Below are 14234 nucleotides of genomic sequence, written 5' to 3' on the forward strand. Positions count from 1 at the left end.
GGCTGTCTCATTTCAGAAAAACAGTACGCCCTGGCCTTTGAGGGGGTTCTGCTTCTCTTTGCATTGCTTTTTTTGTCTGCTTGCTTGAGGGCATGAGGATCTGAAGAAAAACGAAAATTTTGTAAGAAATTAATCATGCATGTGAAAGAAGGTGACTGTTCTGAGGTCTCCCACCCACAGGCTCACCAGTAGCTAGTAGTGCAGCAATGTGAGGTTTAATAACCTCTGCCCTCAGTTAACCAGGCATTCTCAGCACACTCATCGAAAAAACCCCCAAGTGCTTTGGAAGATTTTTGCCTAGGAACGCTTTCATGAGCACAGGAGGTGATGCGTTCACGAATTTTTTGTTGGCAGTGGAGCGTATATAACTTCCCCAATAATTTCTTTCCTTCATGGAGTGCCGCCTTAAATCCGAGGACGCCTTCCCTTTATTTATGGAAATTGTATTTTAAAGATTGTACTAATAATTTACAACTGAAACACAGCACAGAAAGCTCTCCAGGATCTGACTTACTTAAACCCATGTCCAAGTCATTTTTCTTCTCATTACTTTGAGACTGCTTTTCTTTGCATTCAGGCTCACGTACCTTCAGTGACATTGCTCTTTTTCTCTCTTGCTCTCTTAAAAAACAAGCTCAGGGTTATGGTCCTGCATCTAGGGAAGCATGTTCAAGCTATTCAGTTTTCTTTACTCCCTTGGGTTTGTGCAGGAGGAAATAACCCCGTAAAAGGAACATTTTAATTGGCTCAGCCTTCTCACTTGAGTGACCTTTTCTGAAATGAAAGTTGGGTGCAGGGTAAATGCTTTCTTAGATGTGTAATGCCTTTCCTTTAAGCAATTGACATTCTGAATAACTCTGAACTCGAAGATACTAGGTTTAGTGTTCAAAGGAGGTTTGCCTAGTGGGGGTGAGAGCCTGACGTTTACAACACAGCAATGAGGCCAGAGCATCAGGCATGTACTAGACGTCTCTCCCCTCACTCCCTTGATCAATGAATGCTCTAAATTGGGTTTTGAAACTGTTACATAGAAATGTAGAAGTCAGGATTTATATTTCATTATGCTTCCCATTTTCATTAATTTTTTATTTTAAAACAAAAATGCTGGGACTTCCCTAATGGTCCAGTGGCTAAGACGCCACGGTCCCAATGCAGGGGGCCCAGAGTCGATCCCTGGTCTAGGAACTAGGTCCCGCATGCATGCCACAACTAAGAAGTCCGCATGCTGCAACTAAAGATCCTGCAGGCCACAACTAAGACCCAGTGCAGCCAAATAAATAAACAAATAAATATTTTTTAAAAATGCTTAACTTTTAGCAAAATTAATAACTTATTTGTTCTCCAAAAACTCAATGTGGCATGATTTTAGTTTGTCCACAAGTCATCCCTATTAGGGACGGAGTGAATGCTAACAGTGAGTGGTCGTTCATTGTCGTTGGGATGATTCTAGAAATGAGGAAGCCACAGCACCATCAGAGGATTCTTATAAGCACGGTTTGGGGAGGTACACAGTGACCATGATCGCTCTCAGCAGACGGTCAGTCTCTTTCATGGTGGATCGTTGGAATCTGAGTGCCGGTGGTCGTTGGAATCTGAGTGCCGGTGGTCGTTGGAATCTGAGTGCCGGTGGTGGTCGTTAGAACTCCTTTGTCATGGGGCAGTTTGCTTACCCAACTGATACTTGGTTTTAAGAAAAAAAGACTGAAAGACCTGTTACTGCTCTTGACTGGTGAGCTGTGGCCTGAGGGTCAAGTGAAGTGTGACAGTTGTTTCTGTTTGGCTCTTCCCAAAGTCTTAGAGGATAACAGAATTTTAGGGCTAACTTGAGATATTACGGTGCCTGGACAGTGGCATTTCGTTCATCTTCCCAGGTGAGCATGTAGGAAGGTATCAGCTGGTGGCCTCCTTCATTTGCTGATGAAGAATTGCTCAGAGAGGCTGTGACATGGGTCTTCAGAGGCTTTTTGTAAGGCCTCTAAGCTCCCAACTCAGTTTATGAAAACACACAGGGCTTCGCTGATGAATTTGTTTACAGAAAACCTTTTTCCTTTTCAGCGAGCATTTGGGTTAGAGAGAGGGCGCCTTGAGATCTTTTTATGGACAGGCTCCAGGGAACATGGTCTGGGGCTCTAATTTTGACAGGTGCATCATATGACACGGACTTAACTTTTTAGATTCTGAGTCACTGAAGAAGTTATTTGCACAGCTGCTTTCATGTAAGCTTGCCCTCATACAGGGTGACTAGCTCAACACGGGCTGGTTAGTGTTCACTTTCCTTGTTATTTTCGAATCATGTGCAGGTGCCCACTTTCTCTTTCAGTGTCATCAACAGCTTTTTACATACTTTGCCCTTCATTGTTCGGGACAGTTTGGAATCCATAGGGGAGGGTGGTCTTTAACACGTCCACCCCTGTCCTGCCACTTGCATAACCCTTGTGGCCGTGTCTTCATTATTCCCTGGTGTTGTGGCCTGACTTGACATAGCAGTGAAGTTCTATGCCGTCGGTGGTACACGGGGTCCTTGTGCATCTCAGGACGCCAGGCTTCTCTGCTCTTCGGGAGTCTTGGCCAGACTGCAGGAAGAGTTTTCTTTCTTTACCACCTTTGCTTCTCCCCGCTGCGTGTCTGAAGTACCCCCACCTCTGGCCCTCTCCACCCTCTTGTCTTACCCTCCTTACCTGTCCTGTCTCTGTTGACTTTTCCCATGTGACTTAGCATGTTGCTGTGAGGAATAAATGGGTTCACACAGTACTTAGCATGTGATAAACGCTATCCAAGTAGTGGTGTGATGGTGGTTGTTATTCTTACTGAGTGCTTAAGCCTGGGAAGTAGTGTTACCAAATTTGCTCTTTTTAGGAGAAAGAACTTGTTTTGGTGTTGAGAGTTGTCAGCGGAGCTAGGCTTGTGATGGGTAAGATGCGTGTGTGTAGCTAGAGGGGCTATAGCTACTGTACCGTACCCATGTTTTTTACTTTTCCCTGAATTTCCATAATGCACACAGATGTTAGGAAGTTGACCCAAGGGTTATATAGCAACCTCCATTTTAAAATATGAATTGATAATTATAATTTTGAATTTTATATTTATTTCCATCCCATTAAACCTACAGTAGTGGTGGTAGTGGTAGTCTATTAACGTACAAGTGATTAATGAGTATTTTTCTTGATTATTTAAAGGTATTAGGGACAAGTCTACATTTTAATAAACTTTAGTTCTCTCCTCTTTTTTCTCGAAACATTACAGATTTGCACAACTCCCCTCTCCCGCTTTAACAGTCCATTTAGTATATAATATACAGATACACATGCTTGGTTTTGTGTGTATACATAGTTTCATATACATACTTTGTATGGTGTGACTGGTTATAAAACTAATTTTTAATATTAGTCTACTTATCTGTCTCTAAACGCTCAAATATTTGAATGAATGACAGTTGATGGACATATTCTAATGAAGTTACTTTATGCACTTTGGGAACTCTTATTTTGAGACTGTCTTCCTAGCTTGGACCCATACTTTCTGAATATCCTGCATGGTGACATCAAAAAACCACACATTGGCTTCTCAGGAGCAGAAGTGGGCCCAGCACAAGACCTGGCCCTCAGTGGGTGTTTGTCAAATGAACAGATGAGTCTGTTGGCAGGACGTCCATTGATCAGTGTGAGTGACGGCGTTTCTTTAAGAGAGGAAGCTGGTTATCAAGGACTGTCTACTTTTCTTGGTAGAACCTAAACCTGTTTCTGCTACCGATGCAGAAGAAGATGGTGCAAGAATGTCTTGACATTTGGTGTAAGAGGATGGCCTACTAAGGAGGGTACTGGATCAGATGTTGAAATTCTGATGGGCTGGCTAAAGAAGTGTGACTCTAAAGAAAGGAATTAAATAAATTTACAGGAAGTAAAAAGGACCCAGATATCGATGAGGTCTGTGCTCATTGCTGGAGTGGCAAGGTGAGAAGGCTGAGCCCCTGTGCTCCCTGAGTTCAGCCTGGTGGACCCTGTGCTATAACAGCCCCTCAGTTACAGCAGAGACAGCCCTACTTCACGAGGACCAAGTGGGAGTGTGCACAAGGCCTTGAGGCCACACTGAGGGAGTCCTAGTGAACTTTACCATGTCTGTGTGTGTGTGTGGCCTTTTCATACCATCTTTCTCGTATTCAAAGCTGACTTGTTGGTTCTCTCTGATAAATGCCACCTTCTCACTGCACAGTCTGCTCTGGTTTGTACTTCTCCCCCCGGTCCTTGCTTCTGAGCAGGGTGTGTGATAGGATGTGGTTTCTTTTCCCCATGAATAATGTCTGCAGGGATGGCTTTGATGGTTGACCTTTACTTTGTCACCTTGGTGTTCCATCTCCTTACTTTCTTTTTTTTTTTTGAGGTGATTTTTTAAAAAATAAATTTATTTTTATTTTTGGCTGCGTTGGGTCTTCATTGCTGGGCACGGGCTTTAGTTGCGGTGAGCGGGGGCTACTCTTTGTTTTGGTGCGCGGGCTTCTCATTGCGGTGGCTTCTCTTGTTGCGGTGCACGGGCTCTAGGCGTGCGGGCGTTCAGTAGTTGTGGCTCGCAGGCTCAGTAGTTGTGGTGCACGGGCTTAGTTGCTCCGCAGCATGGGGGATCTTCCCGGACCAGGGCTCGAACCCTGTCTCCTGCATTGGCCAGCGGATTCTTAACCGCTGCGCCACCAGGGAAGTCCCAGCCATCTCCTTACTTTCTGTTACCTGCACGGTTCTGTGTGAAAGGCCCTTACGCTTTGACCCCAGTGTGCGTGTGTTCTGGCTCTGGATCTTCCTCCCACTCAGCATTTCAGGCTGTGGTCCTTTCTCTCTGGACTTTTACTGATGAAATTACATTTTTCATTGGTGCTCCCCACAGTAAGCAGGAGGTCTGTGTTGCTTTTTAGCTCCTTAGTTCATGATTGTGGCAGGGACAGAAAGGTGAAGGTTGATCCCCTTGGTGATGAGTTTCTCAGACAGAGACAAGAGGCAGGAGGCCCGCGGGGGTCATGGAGAGTAGGGGCCAGCACAGAAATGCCAAACCCAGGGAGGCCTGTGCCCACGTACCCATCTCGGGGGCATATTGACTAATCAGAGCTGTTGGGTGGCAGCGTTTCTCTGCATCTGTTGACGAGCAAGCCTGCCTCTTGTATCTGAACAGCATGATTTGCCAGCATGAGGTAATGTTATTATTTATAGGATCAGGAAAAAGGCAATGCAGGAAGAGAAACAATTCCCTGAAGTTCTGTTAATTGTAGTTTTCTCTTCCGACCTATGTGGTTCTCTTTATTACTTCATGCACCAGGAAAAATAGGGTTACCATTTATTCTCAGAAGGACACAAAGTAAGAGATTGGCTTAATATGGTGTAGGAGAGGTGGAGGATATATTTGTCTTCACTTTCCATTGTGATAAATCCATACCGTGTGGTTTAATGACTCTGTTCACTGAAATGAGATGATGATAACCCAAATTGCTAATAGGTTAAATACATTTGCTCTTCTTTTAACTCTGTCTTTACAAGTTGTTGGGTTGAAAAGCAAGTAGAAGGTTAACATTGATTTATATCCCTAAGCTTACTAAATGTGCATAAGAGGATGAGTTTTCCCTTGCCTACGTTAACCCTGGTCCCAAGGGTAGGGGTTAAATGCATGATCTATTGTTAGGTGTCCTTGACAGTAATACTGCTAAACCGATTCCGCTACTCAGTGACATTAATGCTGAATCCCGTGTGAGTAACCGGGTTGTCACAGCATGTCCTTCTGCATGCTACAGGTGACAAGGCGGGGCCTCTCTTTTTAAAACACATACATAATACTTTATTGTAAGATGTTAAGCAACTTCATAAAAATAACCCAGCAATAATTAAATTCTAAGCTGTTTGGTTTCAAGTTGTTTTGTGATCTTTAATATACACACATTAGACTTCAGGCACTTTTGCTTACAAATCTAATGTTTGCATGTTTTAACATAGTTTTTGTAAATAACTGGTATGGAAACTATTTAGATTTCCATTGTGTTACTAATTTGATATTTCCCATTGTTGGGATATTGGGATATTGGGATATTTAGTTGTTTCCCTATGATTTCCCAGTATTTCCCTGTGATAGAAAGTACTGTAGATTTCATTTTTTCAGAAATAAAATTTATCTTCTCAAACTGGGACACATAGACTATTTTGTTCAGATTGTAAAATGATGTTTTAAGAAGTCTTATGTTCTCATACCTCTTTGCCTGTGGAGGTGGGTGTGGTTTAATTCTGATACCTGTTGGATTCAAGAATAGTAACATTAATTTAAGGGTATTTCTCTTCCTGTTACTGAACTAAATCCTTAAGATAGATGCAATCTGTTTTTGAAATATCTTTATTTTATACCTTTTATAGATGTTTTAAAATGAATATTACATGGTTTTGACAATTGTGATTTTATGTTTTAAATATAATAAATACATCACTGTTGCCTTTAAAAATATATATTATTTAGTATTTTTATCCACTTGTTTCTCACATATACTCAGCTTTTAGTTTGTCGGGTTCTGTATACTATAGGGAAATTTTAATTGATATTTATAATATTTCTTATTCATTTCTGAGAATATCTCTTCATTTAGTCATGTCACTCTTTCTCTCATTACTTTATAATTTTTTTTACCTGCATCTGTCCTGTCATATATATAGTAAACGTGGGTTCAGATAAAATAAGTATGTGCATGTGTACATAGTTATTTTGGATTAAGGAGGAACTAGAATTCAGGCCTTCTCTCTCAGCCCAGTTCTCTTTTTAGCTTTTATTTGCTGATAAGTTACATATATAAATATATATATATATATACATTCTAAATATTATATATGTGCAAAAAACCATATATGTAACTTACTAGCAAATAACACATTTAAATATTAGTACAAATATAAATATTCAGGAGAGCTTATTCTTGGGCTTTAGAAATAAACCTGCTATTTTTTAAAAAAATGAGTTGATTAATGGAATTTTTTCCTGCATTTTGGAGAAGCAAGTCACTTAAGGTAATTAAACATTTGAATGTATTTTTTGGTTAGTCATTGTTAAGTACCCTTTTGAAATTCTTTAATAATTTATCTTATTTCTTCAAGAATCTTAATTTAAGACATCTACTTACTGTTATATTCATCTTAGTTTTATATTTTACTTTTTCTCATTTCCACTTATTTTTAAACATATGATGACTATTTCCAGACATGTAAATGTGGTATTTTTATTATTTGTGGTATTTTTATAAATTTGTGTTTTCTTAATTTTATGATTGGGCTTTAGATTATCATATGGGCTTTTATAGAGAGAGATTTGATTTTTTTTATCAATGCATTTTCTACTTCCATTTTCTTTCTAGTTTTTCTTAATTTAGCTTGTTTTATAGTTCATTTTCTTAATACTTTATCGTATTTTTCTTATTAGAATAGTGAAGTATTAGTATTCTTGTTTAGGGATTCGATTGTATTCCTTGAAATTCAGCTTGCATTTCATTGGTTAACCAAGAGTGTTTGGGGGGCTGTGATATTGTGATATAATAAGGTACAGATCATGACTAAGGGCTCAGCTCTGGAGGCCAACTGCCCAGGCTGAGTCCTGGCTCCTCTACTTTGGCTGAGTGACCTTGGACGAGACGCTTAATCTCTTTAAGCCTCACTTCCCTCCTTGTTGAGGTGGGCCCCTGGTTTGTACCTTAGGCGTAGGTTCCCTGTTGAGATTTAGGGAGGTGCTAATCTGGGAGGCACGTGCTGTCCTGGGGCTCTGAGCGTGGGTCCTTGTCGGTGTAATGACATGACCACAGCCCTGCTGGGGCTGCTGCTGGGGCTGCTGCGTTAGCAGCCACAGGGACAGAGCTCATGCCCCGGGGGAGATCAGGACCACGTGGCAGGCAGGCATGTAAGCAGATGCAGATGTGGCCAGGCTTTGAGAAACATAAAAACAGGCCTATGGGAAGGGAAAGCATGGTGTGGCTCACCCATGGTGCAACCCTCACAGCTGGAAAAGATGACCCAGGAGTGGGGGTATTTGGGTTGGCTCTTGAAGAGTCTGTAGGAGTTTGCAGGTGAGAGGTGAGAGCATGGGGGATGAGCTTGCACTCAAGCCCAGATCCAAGAAAAGGCCAGATAATGGGGAGATACAAGCTCATTGGGGCTGGAGCATTTGGTGGAGAGATGTGGGTGGAGTAGGGGTGACCCTGGCAGCAACAGATGATTTGATTTTGTTTCTCAATCCCAACCTCCCTTCTCATAGAGGACTTTCCTGTTCATATTTAATTGTGTATATGAAGCACACGTGTTGTTTTCCTTTGCTCTCAGGGCTGTGTTTATTGTTCTTGTTTGTTTCCGTTTCTGCTTGCTTATTCAGGGGTAGATTTTTCCTTAATGCTTGATTGGAAAGGTGATCACTGTATTTTACTTGTCTGCCATTTTGAACATGGGTTCACATATCCACGCAGGCAGTGTTTCTTTCATGTCTTCGTTCCTCACTCTTCTGAGGACAGTAAGTGTACAGCAAACTCCCATTGCCGGGTGGCACAGAGCTAGTTTTAGGAAATAGTGTTCCCTACTTTTACCTACCCCTGTCCAGAGCTCATGTGTGAAATTCTCTATTTCCTCATAGTATCATATTGAACTTTTCTCTCTTTCTTTATGATTTTGGACTCTCAATGTGTGGGCACATTGGTTTCCTAAATCTGTGCGTTTCTTTGTTTCGTGTACGAGTCCTCATTTCTCTGTGGCTTCTTATAGAGGACTTGTTAGCTGTGGGAGTTTGTTGTCGTACAGCTTCAGACCTTCAGGTTTGGGCGCGTAGCATTGTAGAATGAGCACTGGACTAAAAGCCTGAAGATTTGGTGTTGGCTGTTTCGTGAAGAGTGAAAACCCTCTCTACTTCCACATGGTCACTCACACGTCAGTTTGGAAGAGCAGTGACTCCTCAGTGAAGCCAGTCTTCTCTGGCTCTGGTTCTTTATTTGGAAAATCAGGGGGGTTGGTATAAATCAGTGTTTTTCTGAAACATCTTACCGGGAGACTGATTGGATGGACTAGTTAGTACATGTTCCAGGAAAAGAGGTTCCATGTCATTGAAATCAGGATATCCTGGGGCTTCTCGGAGACTTTAGTTTTGCATCACGAGGGAGATAGAGTCTGCAAGTACGCTGTGTTTACCCAAGTTAATTGGCCAGGAAAATTCTTTTTCATACTGTAGCCTGTGAGACTTAGAAGCATCCTGTAGAGCACACTTGAGAAAAACTAGGCTACGTGATTTTTAAGATTTCTTCCAGCTTACAAATTGCATGGTTCTGTGAATATACTAAAAGCCACTGAATTGTACACTTTTTAAAAGGAAAGAATTTTCTCAAAGCTTTTCTAAAAAATTTGTCATGGATTTTGAACCTTCAGAACTGTAACTACCTGGCATTATTTCTGCTGTTTACAATTTGTCTTTAATTCCTCTTTGGAAAAACCCACATACCAGCTCGCCCACTTGACTTCCTTCACAGAGAACGTCATTCAGTTCTAGGAAAACTTTTCAAAGTCACTTTCCTGATTATGGCCTCTATTTGCTTCTCTCATAAAAGTCTGTATGGACGTGAATCCTCTCCATCTGTTTTCCAGGTTTATCTGTTTATCTTGAATGGCTGTCTTATTTTGTGTGACTCTTTGCAGACTCGTTTTTCTCTATTTCTGTAGTCTTTGTTTTTCCGAGTTAATTCTTTGCGTTATCGTTTTCCCTGTTTAAAATTCTTTGATAGTGCCTTTAACATAGACATATTTCTTTTAAGTGTACTGCTATCTTTCATAAATTCCTTCTCTGCAGTTTTAAAAGGCACCATAGTGTAGCTCAGCTCAAATGGGCTCTTCCAGTTCCTGGCCGGCAGAGCTTTCTGAGCCTGTGTCCTTGTCTGTAAAAAGAGGACAGTGCCTTCCCTGTCAGCCTTAAGTAATGTAACATGGATACAGCTAAGTGCTAACTAAGCACATGGTGCTTCGTCAGGGATTTTCCTATTTAGACAGAATCTTGTCTTGGTTGTAAATTCAGTATAAAGCACTTTCCATCACAAATTTTTGTCAGAATCATGTGCCTAACTGTTGAGAGACCAAGGAAATTCTGCAGCTGGTGCATTATTCTGTTTGGTTACATAACTCATTTTCCATGGGGGTTGCTGTCCATTTGTGTGGAGGTGCTGAAAACATTACTACTCTATTCCATTATTTGTGTGTAATCAGAGATTTGTAGCCTGTTATGGAAAAGGCCTTCTGGGGGGATGCCAAGAGAACTATAAAAGGCTTGTGTCCCAAAATGAACTTATCATCTAATTATGAAGTTAGCAGTGTAAATGCATGAAAAGGTAATTGTACAAGACAGTAACAAGGGCCAGATGAATGGCTGGTGGTTGTGGGTAGCTGACCACCACCAGCTCCCACCATGCCCACCCTGTCCCCTTTATTACCACCCACCTCGTGTCTGCCCAGAGACTCATCCTCATTGGACACACGGCATTAGATGTCTTCCTGATCTGCTCCTTGTCTCTCTCTCCACATTACAAGGAGAACAGAGGCTCCACAAGGCAGGGACTTTGTCTCTCTGGGTCACTGTTTATCTCAAATGCCTTGACCAGTGCCTGGCTCCTAGAGAGGACGTGTGTGTGTGTGTGTAGTGAATGAACACTTTGGTCTCTTGCTCTTCCCACTTAGTTGTGCTGTAATGATTGTTCTCTTTCTCTAGCTCCTGGGTTTTTGTCAGAATGGGAGCAGCCCATGTATTTATGGCATTTTGAATAGTTTTCCTTAATTATGCAGAATTCATAGAGTCAGTGTTTATAGTAGTAGGAAAAGCTCCATCATCCCCCACCAAGGACTGTGCGGTCATAACTCTAAAACCACAACATTAAGGGAAAGATTGATAGAATCAATCATACATTGATCAAAAGGTTTGTAGAATTGACCCCAAAATAACTTATATATTATATAAAAATGATAAAGTTAGAAAAATAAAGCTAGGAAACAAATGATTAAGTGTGGGCATCCTTAATTTAGAATGAGCTCTTGCAAAATTAGAACATATTAAAAGGGTAAATATAAACATACAAAAAGAAAAATAGTCAAAGCACCGAAACAGACAAGCTATAAAATAAGACATACAAATGGCCAATATCATATGAACCTCAGGATACAGTCCAGGAGATGCAAATTAAAACAACACTGAAAACTGATTGGCTAGTATTAAAAACATAGTTTAGGGAAATGGGCCTTTTATAAACTGTTGGCACATATGTAAATTGGTAAAACCTTTGGGGCAGGTAGTCTACTATTTATACACATTCCTATACAATATAACTTAGGAAATAACTGATGCACCACATATGAGAGTGCCTGCACACAGAGACTAAACCTGCCCACCTTCATCACTGGTAAGAAGAACTCCAGGGGTGGGTGTTGAGCTGGGTGGGTACTGTGATTTACCTGGCTTCGCTCGGGTACTCATACTCTCTGAGACCAGAAAATTTTTCCGAGAAGCAGGACCCTTTCCATTCCCAGCACATACATGAGGGTGGAGAGGGGGCGAATGGCTCCCTGAAGAGAGGATGCCTCTGATAATTAGGTGGTGTATTCGCTTCCTAGGGCTGCCATAACAAAGAACAGAAATTGATCTTCTCACAGTCCTGAGGTTGGAAGTCCAAGCTCAAGGTGGGCAGGGTTGATTTCTTCCGGGGCCTCTCTCCTTGGCTCGTGGGCGCTGCCTTTTCCCTCTGTCTTCGCGTGGTCTTTCCTCCGTATGCACACACGTCTGTCCTCATCTCCTTTCCTTGTATGAGGACACCAGTCATATTGGATTGGGGCCTGCCCTAAAGACTTCATTTTAATACAATTACCTCTTTAAAGACCATATCTCCAAATACAATTGCATTCTGAGATCCTGGGGGTTTGGATTTCAACATATGAATTTTGGGGAGGGATACAGTTCAACCCATAACAGTTAGCAGTGCCAATGAGAGTGTCTCCTCCCAGGCACTTGGGGTTTTCCTCTTTCTTTTCACATAGATGTCACTGGTACCCTGGTAGCCTCCAAATATATTACCCGGCAGGTTCTCCCAGAGGTCCCAGAACAGAAAGACTCACAGGCCAAATTAAAACGGGCTTGAATCACATAGCTTACTAAATCAATATAAAACACAGCCAGGAGCAAGGGGGAAAAGGTAGCATGGGTTCACACTCTTAGGACAGGGTGCAAGTGGGGTGGAAGGGCCCCGTTACCTGGGTCCTGGGTACACGATGTGCAGTGTCCTGCCTCACTCTGCACATCAGCCTTCCTCACTGGCAGGAGAGGGGGTACAAGGAGAGAAGGGCCCATAGGTGCGAGTTGCCCTGGGCCATTGACGCACTTGATCAGAAACCCACAGGGATGAGTACACTTGGCCACAGCTAATTAAATGGATGGACCGTCATGGGTTTTGTTGGTGTTTCTTGGGCAGAGGACACATGGTGCCAGGATGGGCATCAACAATGGGGGGTCAGATTTAAGACCTCATGGATATTCAGTTCTCACGTATAGTTAGTATTCTGACTATGTAGTGTGTTTTGTGTATTTGGTCTTTTGAGTATATCTCTTTGCCCTGTCATTCTTCTAACACACACACACGCGCCACTTGCTAAGTACTTATTGTATTAACACATCTCGGGAATTCTGCCTGCGTCTGACAACCTCTTTGCTGACCAGTGACTTAACACATCTTGAGAGAATGTGCCTATGTTTCACAAGCTTACTTGTCTAACAGAACTGAAAATTCTCTAAAGCAAATGCACGTTAGCGCCATCCACACAGGCAGCGCCTTCCCCAGCACCCGGGTCCACAGGAACGATGTTTGCAGTGGCGAACATCCTTCAGTTTGCCACTGCCCGGTGCTCTCAGCTCTGGAGTTTAACCCACAGAATTAGGCGACACCAGCCTCATTTGAATACCAGCAGACTGGCTTTGAGCTGAGACCTTTTTGTTTGTGAGTTAGTGATGTCATTCAATGTTAAATGCAACTTGGAGGTGGTACAGAAAGAAACTGTGTGCTTGGGAAGTGGAGTCTTGGCATTTTAGATTCAGGCAAGTCTGGAACTTGGTGTCCCTTTGGCACTAGAGTCTGGGCCAGGCCCCTGAAAGAACTTGGCTTTGTTTCCATGTTCATTTTTTTTTTTTTTTTTTTTTTTGCAGCCCTAGAAATGGAACCTTTTGCTAGGTAGCTGAACTGAGAGAATCCTCTTGGCCTGGTATTGCTAGTGAGAATCTTTGAGTAAAACAGAATGTAACATTAGTAACCCCAAGATTACGGTGCTAACTCTGAAAAATATTCATACTTACTGTGTCTTCATATTTGTACTTTGAGATCTTTACTTTCTAAAGACCTTAAAAATATATTAATGTGGAAATAGCTTCAGAATAACTTAATCTTTTTTAATTGGGTTGAAAATGTTGCCCATGGTCTGTCCATCCCTTTGTATTACATGTTTCATTTTCCTTTGTCCCCTGTCTCTCCAGGCAAGAGCACACACTTGTATATTTGTGGTAGAATCGTAACTCAAACAGCTCCTAATTATACCTGCTAGATAAAATATGGAATTTCTCTAGTTTTTTTTTTTTTTAACCTCTATGTGACCACAAGCAGAATTATAAAGACAACTTACATTTTCTAAAGGACTGCAGGGAATTCCCTGGTGGTCCACTGGTTAGGACACAGCGCTTTCACTGCCATGGGCCTGGGTTTGATCCCTGGTAGGGGAACTAAAATCCTATAACCTGTGTGGCCAAAAAAAAAAAAAAAAGGACTGAAGAGGATGAAGCAAACAAAACATAGTATAATAAGAAAAAAGTGTCAAGGGAACAAAAACAGAAGTTAAATTAATATGAAAAGTATTAGTTACCTAAATCCATTTATGTTTACCATATTGCTATATAAAAGATAACTCTCAGATCAGCATAAAAAAGACAAATCCAACAAAGTAAATAAATATACAAGCTAACTAAAAAAATTTAAATGGGGCTTCCCTGGTGGCGCAGTGGTTGGGAGGCCACCTGCCGCTGCAGGGGACGCTGGTTCGTGTCCCGGTCCGGGAAGATCCCACATGCCACGGAGCTGCTGGGCCCGTGCGCCATGGCCGCTGGGCCTGCGCGTCTGGAGCCTGTGCTCTGCAATGGGAGAGGCCACAACAGTGAGAGAGGCCCGCATACCGCAAAAAAAAAAA

At 41.9% G+C, this 14234-nt stretch overlaps 1 protein-coding gene across 3 annotated transcripts in view; it reads left to right on the top strand.

Moving 5' to 3' along the window:
• The window catches only part of TTC39C (tetratricopeptide repeat domain 39C), a 101873-nt gene that overhangs the window by 64857 nt on the left and 22782 nt on the right, over nucleotides 1-14234 (top strand). The gene's annotated exons all lie outside the window — the stretch shown is intronic.

This window comes from Aethalodelphis obliquidens, unplaced genomic scaffold (assembly GCF_003676395.1).
Source record: "Aethalodelphis obliquidens isolate GAN/ISIS:26980383/991018 unplaced genomic scaffold, ASM367639v1 scaffold32, whole genome shotgun sequence".
Lineage (NCBI taxonomy): Eukaryota > Metazoa > Chordata > Mammalia > Artiodactyla > Delphinidae > Aethalodelphis > Aethalodelphis obliquidens.